The sequence below is a fragment of the Coregonus clupeaformis genome, chromosome 15 (assembly GCF_020615455.1).
Source record: "Coregonus clupeaformis isolate EN_2021a chromosome 15, ASM2061545v1, whole genome shotgun sequence".
In the NCBI taxonomy this organism is placed as follows: domain Eukaryota; kingdom Metazoa; phylum Chordata; class Actinopteri; order Salmoniformes; family Salmonidae; genus Coregonus; species Coregonus clupeaformis.
The window spans coordinates 64,567,512-64,583,484 of NC_059206.1; the positions used below are offsets into that span (position 1 = coordinate 64,567,512).

Sequence of the window (15,973 nt, forward strand, 5' to 3'; positions counted from 1 at the left end):
AACGATGCAGAGAAACAATCTAAATAATAACACGAGAGGAATAAAAATACAGAAGAACGAAGCTTTGTGAAGCTCTATACTGGGAGAGAATGACAATAATGAGGGAATATTATCAATGATGTCGAGAGGATTCATTAAAAACATTTATTATTGGGAAGTGTGATGAATGTGGCTCTGTGAGGTGTGTGGTTTTGTTTGAAACCTTTAGACTTTAACTCAGCGGGAAAACCTAGTCTTGCAGCGTAGGACACCCAGGGTTTGGCCCAGTCGGTCATCAGTGGAAAAATAATATAATTTATGATACCGCAAGTACCTTTGTATGTGTAAACCTGTAAACTGACAATCTATAGCTCTGAATGAGTCTGCCAACATAACATTTATGAGGGGACAAAGTCTCAAAACCCTGGTTTCATAGGAAAACATTCATAGCGAAAGTTAGAAAAGAACGAGGCACGGAAAGCAAGAGCAAGTGGCACAATTCTGTCGGGTAGAATTGGTAGGCTTCTCTCAGGTATGTATGTGATCAATGATTTGACATTTACACAGTTACCGTAACTGTAGGCTGTTTCATGAGCCTTGTCCATTCTGGGTCAATGAAAAGTTGACCTCTTTAGCGTTTTAACTGCAGATCGATTTGCTTATCTAGAAGTTATTAATAGGTGTTTCTGTATCATGTCTCTTAGTAATGTTATAGTTTATAATAGGTGTGTCTGTATCATGTCTCTTAGTAATGTTATAGTTTATAATAGGTGTGTCTGTATCATGTCTCTTAGTAATGTTATAGTTTATAATAGGTGTTTCTGTATCATGTCTCTTAGTAATGTTATAGTTTATAATAGGTGTGTCTGTATCATGTCTCTTAGTAATGTTATAGTTTATAATAGGTGTGTCTGTATCATGTCTCTTAGTAATGTTATAGTTTATAATAGGTGTGTCTGTATCATGTCTCTTAGTAATGTTATAGTTTATAATAGGTGTGTCTGTATCATGTCTCTTAGTAATGTTATAGTTTATAATAGGTGTGTCTGTATCATGTCTCTTAGTAATGTTATAGTTTATAATAGGTGTGTCTGTATCATGTCTCTTAGTAATGTTATAGTTTATAATAGGTGTTTCTGTATCATGTCTCTTAGTAATGTTATAGTTTATAATAGGTGTTTCTGTATCATGTCTCTTAGTAATGTTATAGTTTATAATAGGTGTTTCTGTATCATGTCTCTTAGTAATGTTATAGTTTATAATAGGTGTTTCTGTATCATGTCTCTTAGTAATGTTATAGTTTATAATAGGTGTTTCTGTATCATGTCTCTTAGTAATGTTATAGTTTATAATAGGTGTTTCTGTATCATGTCTCTTAGTAATGTTATAGTTTATAATATGTGTTTCTGTATCATGTCTCTTAGTAATGTTATAGTTTATAATAGGTGTGTCCCGTATCATGTCTCTTAGTAATGTTATAGTTTATAATAGGTGTTTCTGTATCATGTCTCTTAGTAATGTTATAGTTTATAATAGGTGTTTCCGTATCATGTCTCTTAGTAATGTTATAGTTTATAATAGGTGTTTCTGTATCATGTCTCTTAGTAATGTTATAGTTTATAATAGGTGTGTCTGTATCATGTCTCTTAGTAATGTTATAGTTTATAATAGGTGTTTCTGTATCATGTCTCTTAGTAATGTTATAGTTTATAATAGGTGTTTCTGTATCATGTCCTGTCTCTTAGTAATGTTATAGTTTATAATAGGTGTTTCTGTATCATGTCTCTTAGTAATGTTATAGTTTATAATAGGTGTTTCTGTATCATGTCTCTTAGTAATGTTATAGTTTATAATAGGTGTTTCTGTATCATGTCTCTTAGTAATGTTATAGTTTATAATAGGTGTTTCTGTATCATGTCCTGTCTCTTAGTAATGTTATAGTTTATAATAGGTGTTTCCGTATCATGTCTCTTAGTAATGTTATAGTTTATAATAGGTGTTTCTGTATCATGTCCTGTCTCTTAGTAATGTTATAGTTTATAATAGGTGTTTCTGTATCATGTCCTGTCTCTTAGTAATGTTATAGTTTATAATAGGTGTGTCTGTATCATGTCTCTTAGTAATGTTATAGTTTATAATAGGTGTTTCTGTATCATGTCTCTTAGTAATGTTATAGTTTATAATAGGTGTTTCTGTATCATGTCTCTTAGTAATGTTATAGTTTATAATAGGTGTTTCTGTATCATGTCTCTTAGTAATGTTATAGTTTATAATAGGTGTTTCTGTATCATGTCTCTTAGTAATGTTATAGTTTATAATAGGTGTTTCTGTATCATGTCATGTCTCTTAGTAATGTTATAGTTTATAATAGGTGTTTCTGTATCATGTCATGTCTCTTAGTAATGTTATAGTTTATAATAGGTGTTTCTGTATCATGTCTCTTAGTAATGTTATAGTTTATAATAGGTGTTTCTGTATCATGTCATGTCTCTTAGTAATGTTATAGTTTATAATAGGTGTTTCTGTATCATGTCATGTCTCTTAGTAATGTTATAGTTTATAATAGGTGTGTCTGTATCATGTCTCTTAGTAATGTTATAGTTTATAATAGGTGTTTCTGTATCATGTCATGTCTCTTAGTAATGTTATAGTTTATAATAGGTGTTTCCGTATCATGTCTCTTAGTAATGTTATAGTTTATAATAGGTGTTTCTGTATCATGTCTCTTAGTAATGTTATAGTTTATAATAGGTGTTTCTGTATCATGTCTCTTAGTAATGTTATAGTTTATAATAGGTGTTTCTGTATCATGTATCTTAGTAATGTTATAGTTTATAATAGGTGTTTCCGTATCATGTCTCTTAGTAATGTTATAGTTTATAATAGGTGTGTCTGTATCATGTCTCTTAGTAATGTTATAGTTTATAATAGGTGTTTCTGTATCATGTCTCTTAGTAATGTTATAGTTTATAATAGGTGTTTCTGTATCATGTCTCTTAGTAATGTTATAGTTTATAATAGGTGTTTCTGTATCATGTCTCTTAGTAATGTTATAGTTTATAATAGGTGTTTCCGTATCATGTCTCTTAGTAATGTTATAGTTTATAATAGGTGTTTCTGTATCATGTCAACCCCACCGTGTTCGCGAGAGTCTCCCCTTTCCATAGTAATGGGGTCCTAAAATTCAAAAGTGGTCGTAAAATGTGTCAAAAAAATTACTAACAAATATCCTGAGCTTTCTTATACAGTTGAAGTCGGAAGTTTACATACACCTTAGTCAAATACATTTAAACTCAGTTTTTCCACAATTCCTGACATTTAATCCTAGTAAATATTCCCTATCTTAGGTTAGTTAGGATCACCACTTTATTTTAAGAATGTGAAATGTCAGAATAATAGTAGAGAGAATGATTTATTTCAGCTTTTATTTCTTTCATTACATTCCCAGTGGGTCAGACGTTTACATACACTCAATTAGTATTTGGTAGCATTGCCTTTAAATTGTTTAACTTGGGTCAAACGTTTCGGGTAGCCTTCCACAAGCTTCCCATAATAAGTTGGGTGAATTTTGGCCCATTCCTCCTGACAGAGCTGGTGTAACTGAGTCAGGTTTGTAGGCCTCCTTGCTCGCACACGCTTTTTCAGTTCTCCTCCCTGTTTAAGAATGTTGTCTTCCTGTTGGAAGAATACGGCATGGAAAGCACAACTATTTGGTCAAGAGAAAGTGGTGCTGTTATTTTACTGCTGAGTACAATTGGTCGGCTTCTCCCAAGTATGTACAGTGCATTCGGAAAGTATTCAGACCCCTTGAATTTTTCCACATTTTGTTACATTACAGCCTTATTCTAAAATGAATTTTAAAATATATATCCTCATCAATCTAGACACAATACCACATAATGACAAAGTGAAAACAGGTTTTTAGACATTTTTGCTAATTTATTAAAAATAAAAAACAGAAATACCTTATTTACATAAGTATTCAGACCCTTTGCTATGAGACTCGAAATTGAGCTCAGGTGCATCCTGTTTCCATTGATCATCCTTGAGATGTTTCTACAACTTGATTGGAGTCCACCTGTGGCAAATTCAATGGATTGGACATGATTTGGAAAGGCACACACCTGTCTACATAAGGTCCCACAGTTGACAGTGCATGTCAGAGCAAAAACCAAGCCATGAGGTCGAAGGAATTGTCCATAGAGCTCCGAGACAGGATTGTGTCGAGGCACAGATCTGGGGAAGGGTACCAAAAAAATACTGCAGCATTGAAGGCCCCCAAGAACACAGTGGCCTCCATCATTCTTAAATGGAAGAAGTTTGGAACCACCAAGACTCTTCCTACAGCTGGCTGCCCGGCCAAACTGAGCAATTGGGGGAGAAGGGCCTTGGTCAGGGAGGTGACCAAGAACCCGATGGTCACTCTGACAGAGCTCCAGAGTTCCTCTGTGGAGATGGGAGAACCTTCCAGAACCTGGAGAACCTTCCAACCATCTCTGCAGCACTCCATCAATTAGGCCTTTATGGTAGAGTGGCCAGACGGAAGCCACTCCTCAGTTAAAGGCACATGACAGCCTGCTTGGACACCAGTCTAATGTCCATTGCTCGTGTTTCTTGGCCCAAGCAAGTCTCTTCTTTTTATTGGTGTCCTTTAGTAGTGGTTTCTTTGCAGCAATTCGACCATGGAGGCCTGATTCACACAGTCTCCTCTGAACAGTTGATGTTGAGATGTGTCTGTTACTTGAACTCTGTGAAGCATTGAGCATTCTGAGGCTGGTAAGTCGAATTAACTTAACCTCTGCAGCAGAGGTAACTCTGGTTCTTCCATTCCTGTGGCGGTCCTCATGAGAGCCAGTTTCATCATAGCGCTTGATGGTTTTTGCGACTGCACTTGAAGAAACTTTCAAAGTTCTTGAAATGTTCCGTATTGACTGACCTTCATGTCTTAAAGTAATGATGGACTGTTGTTTCTCTTTGTTTATGTGAGCTGTTCTTGCCATAATATGGACTTGGTCTTTTACCAAATAGGGCTATCTTCTGTATACCTCTACCTTGTCACAACACAACTGATTGGCTCAAACGCATTAAGAAGGAAAGAAATTCCACAAATTAACTTTTAAGAAGGCACACCTGTTAATTGAAATGCATTCCAGGTGACTACCTCATGAAGCTGGTTGAGAGAATGCCAAGAGTGTGCAAAGCTGTCATCATGGCAAAGGGTGGCTATTTGAAGAATCTCAAATATAAAATATGTTTTGTTAAACAATGTTTTGGTTACTACATCATTCCATATGTGTTATTTCATAGTTTTGATTTCTTCACTATTATTCTACAATGTAAAAAATAGTAAAAATAAAGAAAAACCCTTGAATGAGTAGGTGTGTCCAAACTTTTGACTGGTAGTGTATGTATGTATGTATATATGTTATATATATATATATATATATAGTCATTTTATTATCAGAATATGTTTAGAAATATCAAATAGAGCCTAGCAAATAAGTTTGGAGGTTTAAAGAGCTGTAATCATTCTGTTTGGAGGTTTAAAGAGATATAATCATTCTGTTTGGAGGTTTAAAGAGCTGTATTCATTCTGTTTGGAGGTTTAAAGAAATGTAATCATTCTGATTGGTAGAGTAAAAATGTGCACAAAATTCTAAAAACCTGTTTTTGCTTTGTGTGTAGGTTGGTGAGGGGGAAAAAAACAATTGAATCCATTTTAGAATAAGGCTGTAACGTAACAAAGTGGAAAAAGTCAAGCGGTCTGAATACTTTCCGAATGCACTGTACGTGATCAATAATTTGATCTTTACAGTAACAGTAACCATACTGTAGGTAGTTCTGAGTGTCTGCATCTTTGTCCGTTGTCTAGTCTGGTGGAATGAATACTTTATTCCTCTAAAAAACAACTGTAATTTGTATGACAATACAGAGAGACATGTCATGTATGATTTATTGTTTGTCTGGCTGAGAAATTCTCTGCTGTTGTTGATCAATAGTTACCTTATGTGAACGTGAAACTCAGTCTTCCATCAAAATGATGCTAGAGAGAATGTAAAAGATACTGTTGAAAAAAAAAATAATGAAGACTGATTTGCTAAAGTGGAAGTCGATTGAAAACAAAAATATAACTTAGTGTAGATTTGGGTCCATTTGTGACAGTCTACTTGATCCGGTTATTGCACCGTTTGTAAAGACCCCCACCACCAACAACATGGCAATTGCACTCAGATTGTTGTGATTATATTATCTATGGTTAGTCACATTCATAAAAAAATAATCATTTTATTTCTTCCCACATACACAAACAAATATATATATATAATTTTTTCTACCCGCCACCCGGAAGACATCTTGTATTCTATGTAATAAAATAGGTGTGTCTGTCATGTTTTCAGGCTGATGCTGTGCTGATTCTTACACCTTGATCCAGTGTCATCTACATTCCTTTGGTGTAAAGGTTCAAATTAGCTTCCTGCAGGAGGAAACAGAGAGGGAGGCCGGAAACCCCAAAACAATGGAACCTCCAGTGAAACTTGTTGAAGGCATGGGTTCTGCCATGGAAAGGTATAAACTTGGTATAAAATAGGTGTGTGTGTGTGTTTTTATTCCAGCCCTTCACTAAACAACTAATTAACCATTACCAACTGATCACGTTCAGTCATATTCAGTCTGGGACATGATTAGCTGAATCATGTGTGTTACTGAAGGGCTGGAACAAAAACCTGCACACCCATTAGGTCTGTAGGACCGGCGTTAGAGCCACCTGAACTGGATTAATGAATCTGGACTCGATGTTTAGAGTTTGATTATATTGCATTGACTGTTTTTTCAGTGAAGATGCAGCACTACAGATAAATACACCGGTGGAGGTCAGTGAAAACCTTGAAGAGAAACTCTGCCAGCGTCACAACAGTCCTATGGAAGTTCTCTGTGAGACAGACCAGATGCTTATTGACGACGAGAAACATGGGGCGCTGCCCTCAGATGATGGTAGGTGTATGTACAAAGACAGAATAAACTTGTAGTATTTATTTAGGGGGTAGATCAGCTTTAATACTGCAGATAGATTGTGGCTTCCATCAATGTAATTGTCTGCATAATTTCCAATCCCCCATACATTTTTTTATAAATATATATATATTTGTTTATATATTTTCCTTTATTATTTTCCCCTAACCCTACCATCCCTCCCCTAATTCCAAATCAAATCCAATTTTATTTGCCACATGCACCAAATACAACAGGTGTAGACCTTACAGTGAAATGCTTACTTACAAGCCCTTAACCAACAATGCAGTTTTAAGAAAAATAAGTGTTAAGTAAAACATTTAAAAATATTAAAAAGCAGTAGTAAAATAAAATAACAGTAGGGAGGCTATATACAGGGGGTACCGGTACAGAGTCAATGTGCGGGGGCACAGGTTAGTTGAGGTAATTGAGGTAATATGTACATGTGGGTAGAGTTAAAGTGACTATGCATTGATAATAAACAGAGAGTCGCAGCAGCGTAAAAGAGGGGGTGGGGTGGGGTGGGGTGGGGTTACAAGTCTATGACTAGGGTGGCTGGAGTCTTTGACAATTTTTTGGGTCTTCTTCTGACACCGCCTGGTGTAGAGGTCCTGGATGGCAGGAAGCTTGGCCCCAGTGATGTACTGGGCTGTACGCACTACCCTCTCTGTAGTGCCTTGCGGTTGGAGGCCGAGCAGTTGCCATACCAGGCAGTGATGCAACCAGTCAGGATGCTCTCGATGGTGGAGCTGTATAACTTTTTGAGGATCTGAGGACCCATGCCAAATCTTTTCAGTCTCCTGAGGGGGAATAGGCTTTGTCGTGCCCTCTTCACGACTGTCTTTGTGTGTTTGGACCATGATAGTTTGTTGGTGATGTGGACACCAAGGAACTTGAAGCTCTCAACCTATTCCAATACAGCCTCGTCGATGAGAATGGGGGTGTGCTCAGTCCTCTTTTTTTTCCTGTAGTCCACAATCATCTCCTTTGTCTTGGTCACGTTGAGGGAGAGGTTGTTATCCTGGCACCACACGGCCAGGTCTCTGACCTCCTCCCTATAGGCTGTCTCATCGTTGTCGGTGATCAGGCCTACCACTGTTGTGTCGTCGGCAAACTCAATGATGGTGTTGGAGTCGTGCCTGGCCATGCAGTCATGGGTGAACAGGGAGTACAGGAGGGGACTGAGCACGCACCCCTGATGTGCCCCCGTGTTGAGGATCAGCGTGGCAGATGTGTTGTTACCTACCCTTACCACCTGGGGGCGGCCCGTCAGGAAGTCCAGGATCCAGTTGCAGAGGGAGGTGTTTAGTCCCAGGGTCCTTAGCTTAGTGATGAGCTTTGAGGGCACTATGGTGTTGAACGCTGAACTGTAGTCAATGAATAGCATTCTCACGTACAGTGAGGGAAAAAAGTATTTGATCCCCTGCTGATTTTGTAAGTTTGCCCACTGACAAAGAAATGATCAGTCTATAATTTTAATGGTAGGTGTATTTGAACAGTGAGAGACAGAATAACAACAACAAAATCCAGAAAAACGCATGTCAAAAATATTATAAATTGATTTACATTTTAATTAGGGAAATAAGTATTTGACCCCCTCTCAATCAGAAAGATTTCTGGCTCCCAGGTGTCTTTTATACAGGTAACGAGCTGAGATTAGGAGCACACTCTTAAAGGAAGTGCTCCTAATCTCAGCTTGTTACCTGTATAAAAGACACCTGTCCACAGAAGCAATCAATCAATCAGATTCCAAACTCTCCATCATGGCAAAGACCAAAGAGCTCTCCAAGGATGTCAGGGACAAGATTGTAGACCTACACAAGGCTGGATTGAGCTACAAGACCATCGCCAAGCAGCTTGGTGAGAAGGTGACAACAGTTGGTGTGATTATTCGCAAATGGAAGAAACACAAAATAACTGTCAATCTCCCTCGGCCTGAGGCTCCATGCAAGATCTCACCTCGTGGAGTTGCAATGATCATGAGAATGGTGAGGAATCAGCCCAGAACTACACGGGAGGATCTTGTCAATGATCTCAAGGCAGATGGGACCATAGTCACCAAGAAAACAATTGGTAACACACTACGCCGTGAAGAACTGAAATCCTGCAGCGCCCGCAAGGTCCCCCTGTTCAAGAAAGAACAGATACAGGCCCGTCTGAAGTTTGCCAGTGAACATCTGAATGATTCAGAGGAGAACTGGGTGAAAGTGTTGTGGTCAGATGAGACCAAAATCGAGCTCTTTGGCATCAACTCAACTCACCGTGTTTGGAGGAGGAGGAATGCTGCCTATGACCCCAAGAACACCATCCCCACCGTCAAACATGGAGGTGGAAACATTATGCTTTGGGGGTGTTTTTCTGCTAAGGGGACAGGACAACTTCACCGCATCAAAGGGACGATGGACGGGGCCATGTACCGTCAAATCTTGGGTGAGAACCTCCTTCCCTCAGCCAGGGCATTGAAAATGGGTCGTGGATGGGTATTCCAGCATGACAATGACCCAAAACACACGGCCAAGGCAACAAAGGAGTGGCTCAAGAAGAAGCACATTAAGGTCCTGGAGTGGCCTAGCCAGTCTCCAGACCTTAATCCCATAGAAAATCTGTGGAGGGAGCTGAAGGTTTGAGTTGCCAAACGTCAGCCTCGAAACCTTAATGACTTGGAGAAGATCTGCAAAGAGGAGTGGGACAAAATCCCTCCTGAGATGTGTGCAAACCTGGTGGCCAACTACAAGAAACGTCTGACCTCTGTGACTGCAAACAAGGGTTTTGCTACCAAGTACTAAGTCATGTTTTGCAGAGGGGTCAAATACTTATTTCCCTCATTTAAAATGCAAATCAATTTATAACATTTTTGACATGCGTTTTTCTGGATTTTTTTGTTGTTATTCTGTCTCTCACTGTTCAAATAAACCTACCATTAAAATTATAGACTGATCATTTCTTTGTCAGTGGGCAAATGTACAAAATCAGCAGGGGATCAAATACTTTTTTCCCTCACTGTAGGTGTTCCTCTTGTCCAGGTGGGAAAGGGCAGTGTGGAGTGCAATAGAGATTGCATCATCTGTGGATCTGTTGGGGTAGAATGCAAATTGGAGTGGGTCTAGGGTTTCTGGGATAATGGTGTTGATGTGAGCCATGACCAGCTTTTCAAAGCACTTCATGGCTACAGAGGTGAGTGCTACGGGTCAGTAGTCATTTAGGCAGGTTATCTTAGTGTTATTGGGCACAGGGACTATGGTGGTCTGCTTGAAACATGTTGGTATTACAGACTCAGTCAGGGACATGTTGAAAATGTCAGTGAAGACACCTGCCAGTTGGTCAGCGCATGCTCGGAGTACGCGTCCTGGTAATCCGTCTGGCCCTGCAGCCTTGTGAATGTTGACCTGTTTAAAAGTCTTACTCACATCGGCTACGGAGAGCGTGATCACATAGTCATCCGGAACAGCTGATGCTCTCATGCATGTTTCAGTGTTGCTTGCCTCGAAGCGAGCATAGAAGTGATTTAGCTTGTCTGGTAGGCTCGTGTCACTGGGCAGCTTGCGGCTGTGCTTCCCTTTGTAGTCTGTTATAGTTTGCAAGCCCTGCCATATCCAACGAGCGTCGGAGCCGGTGTAGTACGATTCAATCTTAATCCTGTATTGACTCTTTGCCTGTTTGATGGTTTGTCAGAGGGCATAAGCGGGATTTCTTATACGCGTCCGGGTTAGAGTCCCGCTCCTTGAAAGCGGCAGCTCTTGGAGTAAACTAATGGCCAACAACTCTTAGGCTTCTACATCCAGCTTATACATACTGTTTACATTTTACGGACACAGTATAGTTAACAATAGTTATCTTTTGTTTGTTTTTAGTCCCATCCTTCAGCTCCACTCAACCCCTCCCATCTATCTCTGTGAACACCATCCAGTTTTGATTTCTATTTGCCATATATTTATCAACTGTGCTGTGATGTTTTCACAAAATCATCCAGCAGTGCTATTTGCAGAGTTAGCTCCAGGTAAATGTTAAAATTCATCAGCCATTGCTGAACTTGCGACCAAAAACAAGCTCCATATGGACAGTACCAAAACAAATGATCTAATCATTCTGTCTGTTCGCAGCTAAATCTGCCGATCTGCGATGGTTGTATCCTCCATATATATAACATTCTATTGGTTGCAAGAATTGTGCATAATAATTTAAATGGAAAAACTCTCCATTTTGAATCCAGCGTTGTTTTGTGTATCAGTTCGTAAACCATGTTGCCATGGAATCGGTACATTAAAAATCTCTTCCCAACTGTTTTGCAATCTATATGGCACAGCTGTTATTTTTTTTCTCCTTAAATTAAATTGGTAAACTTTTTTATTTATCACAATTTTCTTTAGCCAATTTCAGTCTTTAATGCAGAGCCGACAGACAAGTTCCTTACTTTCTCCCCCTTCCATTGTTTGCGGAAATGCTGCAATTAGTTGGTTGTAATTCTGAGTAGAGCAGACATTTCATTATATTTTTGTGTGTCATAACTCCACCAGATTATACCTTTTTTTAAACATTTTTTCCAAAAATATTGAATTTGGAAACTTTTAGTATTTATTAGCATCCCTATTAGCCGCTGGCAAAGCCAAACAGGGTTAAAACAATTACATCACAACAAAACACAACAACAGCCTACATCATCAATAACACAATACATCGCACAATACATTATTACATTATTACTCTAATATTACACATTTATAATAATAATAATAATAATAGCACAATACCACAACAATTAAAATGTGTGTGTGTGTTAGAGTGCGTATGTGTATGCATTTGTGTGTGTTTGTGTTTAACTGTTTAAACTGACCTAAACAAAGAGGACATATAGAAGAGGATATAACTGTTCCTCAAACTCTTTAATGAATAGTGTACATTGGTGTTTGTCATATCAGTGCCAGTAATGCCAGATATTCTCTCCCATTCTTTCTTTACCAGTGAGTCCCGTTCCTAGAATGGTCCAGTTCCTTCCACTGATGTCAGACTCTGTGTGCTGGACATGGTGTTATAATATGGCGTTGGTTTTTCTTTTTACTGTTGTCTTTTGTGTGAGTTATTGTGCTGGTCTTTATTTCTGGTGTTATCCTATGATGACACTGATAAGACGGTTCCATGTTGTTTTTGGTGTTAGCGTGTGTGTTGGTTGGTGTATGTGTCTTTATTTCTGGGGTTGTCGTAGGCTGGTCGGACAGATTGTCATTGCTGTTGCTATTGGCTACTGTCTTACCTCTCCTTTAGGTTTTGATCCTTCTAGAAACTTCTAGGATTAACGTATGAGACTGATCGCACTGTTTTGTTTCTACCATTAGTATTTGTATTGGTTATTGTTTTTATTTATTTAGAAAAGAATCACAGAACAATATAGAAAATACAATATTGACAAAATACAGTAAATACAAACTAAATTTAATCATATTTTGACAAATACTGTGAAAATACTTTTTATGAAATTACTCTTCACACCTTTTAGGGGTGTTATAATATCGAGCACTGTAAGGGTTTAGGGGTGTTATAATATTGAACACTGTAAGGGTTTAGGGGTGTTATAATTTAGTGTTGAGCATGGGGTTTAGGGGTGTTATAATATTGAGCACTGTAAGGGTTTAGGGGTGTTATAATATTGAACACTGTAAGGGTTTAGGGGTGTTATAATATTGAACACTGTAAGGGTGTTATAATATTGAGCACTGTAAGGGTTTAGGGGTGTTATAATATTGAGCACTGTAAGGGTTTAGGGGTGTTATAATATTGAGCACTGTAAGGGTTTAGGGGTGTTATAATATTGAGCACTGTAAGGGTTTAGGGGTGTTATAATATTGAACACTGTAAGGGTTTAGGGGTGTTATAATATTGAGCACTGTAAGGGTTTAGGGGTGTTATAATATTGAGCACTGTAAGGGTTTAGGGGTGTTATAATATTGAGCACTGTAAGGGTTTAGGGGTGTTTTAATATTGAACACTGTAAGGGTTTAGGGGTGTTATAATATTGAGCACTGTAAGGGTTTAGGGGTGTTATAATATTGAACACTGTAAGGGTTTAGGGGGTGTTATAATATTGAGCACTGTAAGGGTAAGTTAGGGGTGTTATAATATTGAACACTGTAAGGGTTTAGGGGTGTTATAATATTGAGCACTGTAAGGGTTTAGGGGTGTTATAATATTGAACACTGTAAGGGTTTAGGGGTGTTATAATATTGAGCACTGTAAGGGTTTAGGGGTGTTATAATATTGAACACTGTAATGGTTTCTACATATTTTTGTAACCAACCCAGTCTAGTCCAGAGGGGTATACTACAAAGCAGGATCAATGAGTTAGCCAGCTAACGTTGATAAGCAACCAGAAATAACTATAGATTTTTTTGTTAATTAAAAAAAGCTAAACATCGATATGTTTTCGATTGTTGAATCAATTAGACCATGCCCAACTCAAGCTTATCTTTCTGAAAAATGAAAAGTTATCAGAATATTTAGGCAAGTTAGCTGGCTAACTCCTTGATCCTGCTATGTGGTACTGTATACCGCCTTATGTATGTACTTTGTCTTGAGAGAATTCCAATGTATGTATTACTTTTAATACCTGCAAATGGCAAATAAACTACTTGAACTTGTTACAGTTCTATATGGATATATGAATGGGATTGTTACCCCAAAATACAATTTCACATCAAAAAGGCAAGAGATATACTGTATAAGTCAAACGTTTGGACACACCTACTCATTCAAGGGTTTTTCTTTATTTTTACTATTTTCTACATTGTAGAATAATAGTGAAGACATCACAATGATGACATATCACATATGGAATCATGTAGTAACCAAAAAAGTGTTAAACAAATCAAAATATATTATATATTTGAGATTCTTCAAATAGCCACCCGTTGCCTTGATGACAGCTTTGCATACTCTTGGCATTCTCTCAACCAGCTTCACCTGGAATGCTTTTCCAACAGTATTGAAGGAGTTCCCACATATACTGAGCCCTTATTGGCTGTTTTTCCTTCACTCTGCCGTCCGACTCATCCCAAACCATTTCAATTGGGTTGAGGTCGGGGGTTGTGGAGGCCAGGTCATCTGATGCAGCACTCCATCACTCTCCTTCTTGGTAAAATAGCCCTTACACAGCCTGGAGGTGTGTTGGGTCATTGTCCTGTTGAAAAACAAATGATAGCCCAAACCAGATGGGATGGCGTATCGCTGCAGAATGCTGTGGTATCTATGCTGGTTAAGTGTGCCTTGAATTCTAAATAAATCATAGACAGTGTCACCAGCAATGCACCCCCACACCATAACACCTCCTCCTCCATGCTTTACGGTGGGAACTACACATGCATAGATCATCCGTTCACCTACACCGAGTCTCACAAAGACACAACGGTTGGAACCAAAAATCTCAAATTTGGACTCCAGACCAAAGGACAGATTTCCACCAGTCTAATGTCCATTGCTCGTGTTTCTTGGCCCAAGCAAGTCTCTTCTTATTATTGGTGTCCTTTAGTGGTGGTTTCTTTGCAGCAATTCAACCAGGAAGGCCTGATTCACACAGTCCCCTCTGAACAGTTGATGTTTAGATGTGTCTGTTACTTGAACTCTGTGAAGCATTTATTTGGCCTGCAATTTCTGAGGCTGATAACTCTAATGAACTTCTCCTCTGCAGCAGAGGTAACTCTGGGTCTTCCATTCCTGTGGCGGTCCTCATGAGAGCCAGTTTCATCATAGCGCTTGATGGTTTTTGCGAAACGTTCAAAGTTCTTGAAATGTTCCGTATTGACTGACCTTCATGTCTTAAAGTAATGATGGACTGTCGTTTCTCTTTGCTTATTTGAGCTGTTCTTGCCATAATATGGACTTGGTCTTTTACCAAATAGGGCTCTCTTTTGTATACCTTGTCACAACACAACTGATTGGCTCAAACACATTAAAAAGGAAAGAAATTCCACAAATTAACTTTTAAGAAGGCACATCTGTTAATTGAAATGCATTCCAGGTGACTAACTCATGAAGCTGGTTGAGAGAATGCCAAGAGTGTGCAAAACTGTCATCAAGGCAACGGGTTGCTATTTGAAGAATCTCAAATATAAAATATATTTTGATTTGTTTAACACTTTTTGGGTTACTACATGATTCCATATGTGTTATTTCATAGTTTTGATGTCTTCACTATTATTCTACAATGTAAAAAATGTTTTTAAAAAATAAAGAAAAACCCTGGAATGAGTAGGTGTGTCCAAACTTTTGACTGGTAGCGTACCATGAGTGTACAAAACATTAAGAACACCTTCCTAATATTGAGTTGCACCCCTTTTGCCCTCAGAACAGCCTCAATTCATCTGGGCATGGATTCACCTGGTCAGTCTATGTCATGGAAAGAGCAGGTGTTCATAATATTTCGTATACTCAATGTAGGTTAACATCTGTTCATTTTGCCTTGATGAGAGACATTATTCACACAAACTAAGTACACAATGGCAGCATTTGTATTTTATGGATGTCTACATGTATGTATCTCTCTCTCTCTCTCTCTCTCTCTCTCTCTCTCTCTCTCTGCACCATAGAGAAAGTATCCCTTTATCGTTCCCATTATGGCATCTGTGAGCACACGGGCAGCGCCATCGAGGTAATCTCCATTTTGAAGTAGGCAATTGTCTTCTTTCACTACTTCTATGAGTAGGTAAACCAACTGAAAGGGTGCATCCGGCCACCTGGAGTGTGTTGTCTGAACAGGTATAAAGCCAAGGTTGGCGATTTACTGCCACCTGCAGTTATGGAATGTTCGCTCACAAGTATAATTCAATGGCTGATCCCTCCTGAAGACCCGGATGGAATCATGTGAGCATTTTTAGTGATCCCAATTGACATTTTAATCATTTAGCTCTTATCCAGAGCGACTTACAATTAGTGAGTGCATACATTTTTCATACTGGCCCCCCGTGGGATCCTTCCTTAACCCCACCCATTTGACTAC

At 38.5% G+C, this 15,973-nt stretch overlaps 1 long non-coding RNA gene across 2 annotated transcripts; it reads left to right on the forward strand.

Moving 5' to 3' along the window:
* The first annotated feature begins 428 nt into the window (after positions 1-428).
* LOC121545278 lies at positions 429-15,614 on the forward strand. Of its 2 annotated transcripts, none has more exons than XR_005996246.1 (4): positions 429-511; positions 6,378-6,546; positions 6,815-6,972; positions 15,564-15,614. It is a non-coding gene; the product is annotated as an uncharacterized LOC121545278 (long non-coding RNA). The 2 variants fall into 2 exon arrangements; XR_005996245.2 differs by lacking the exon at positions 15,564-15,614 and adding an exon at positions 11,950-12,555.
* Positions 15,615-15,973: the final 359 nt, after the last annotated feature.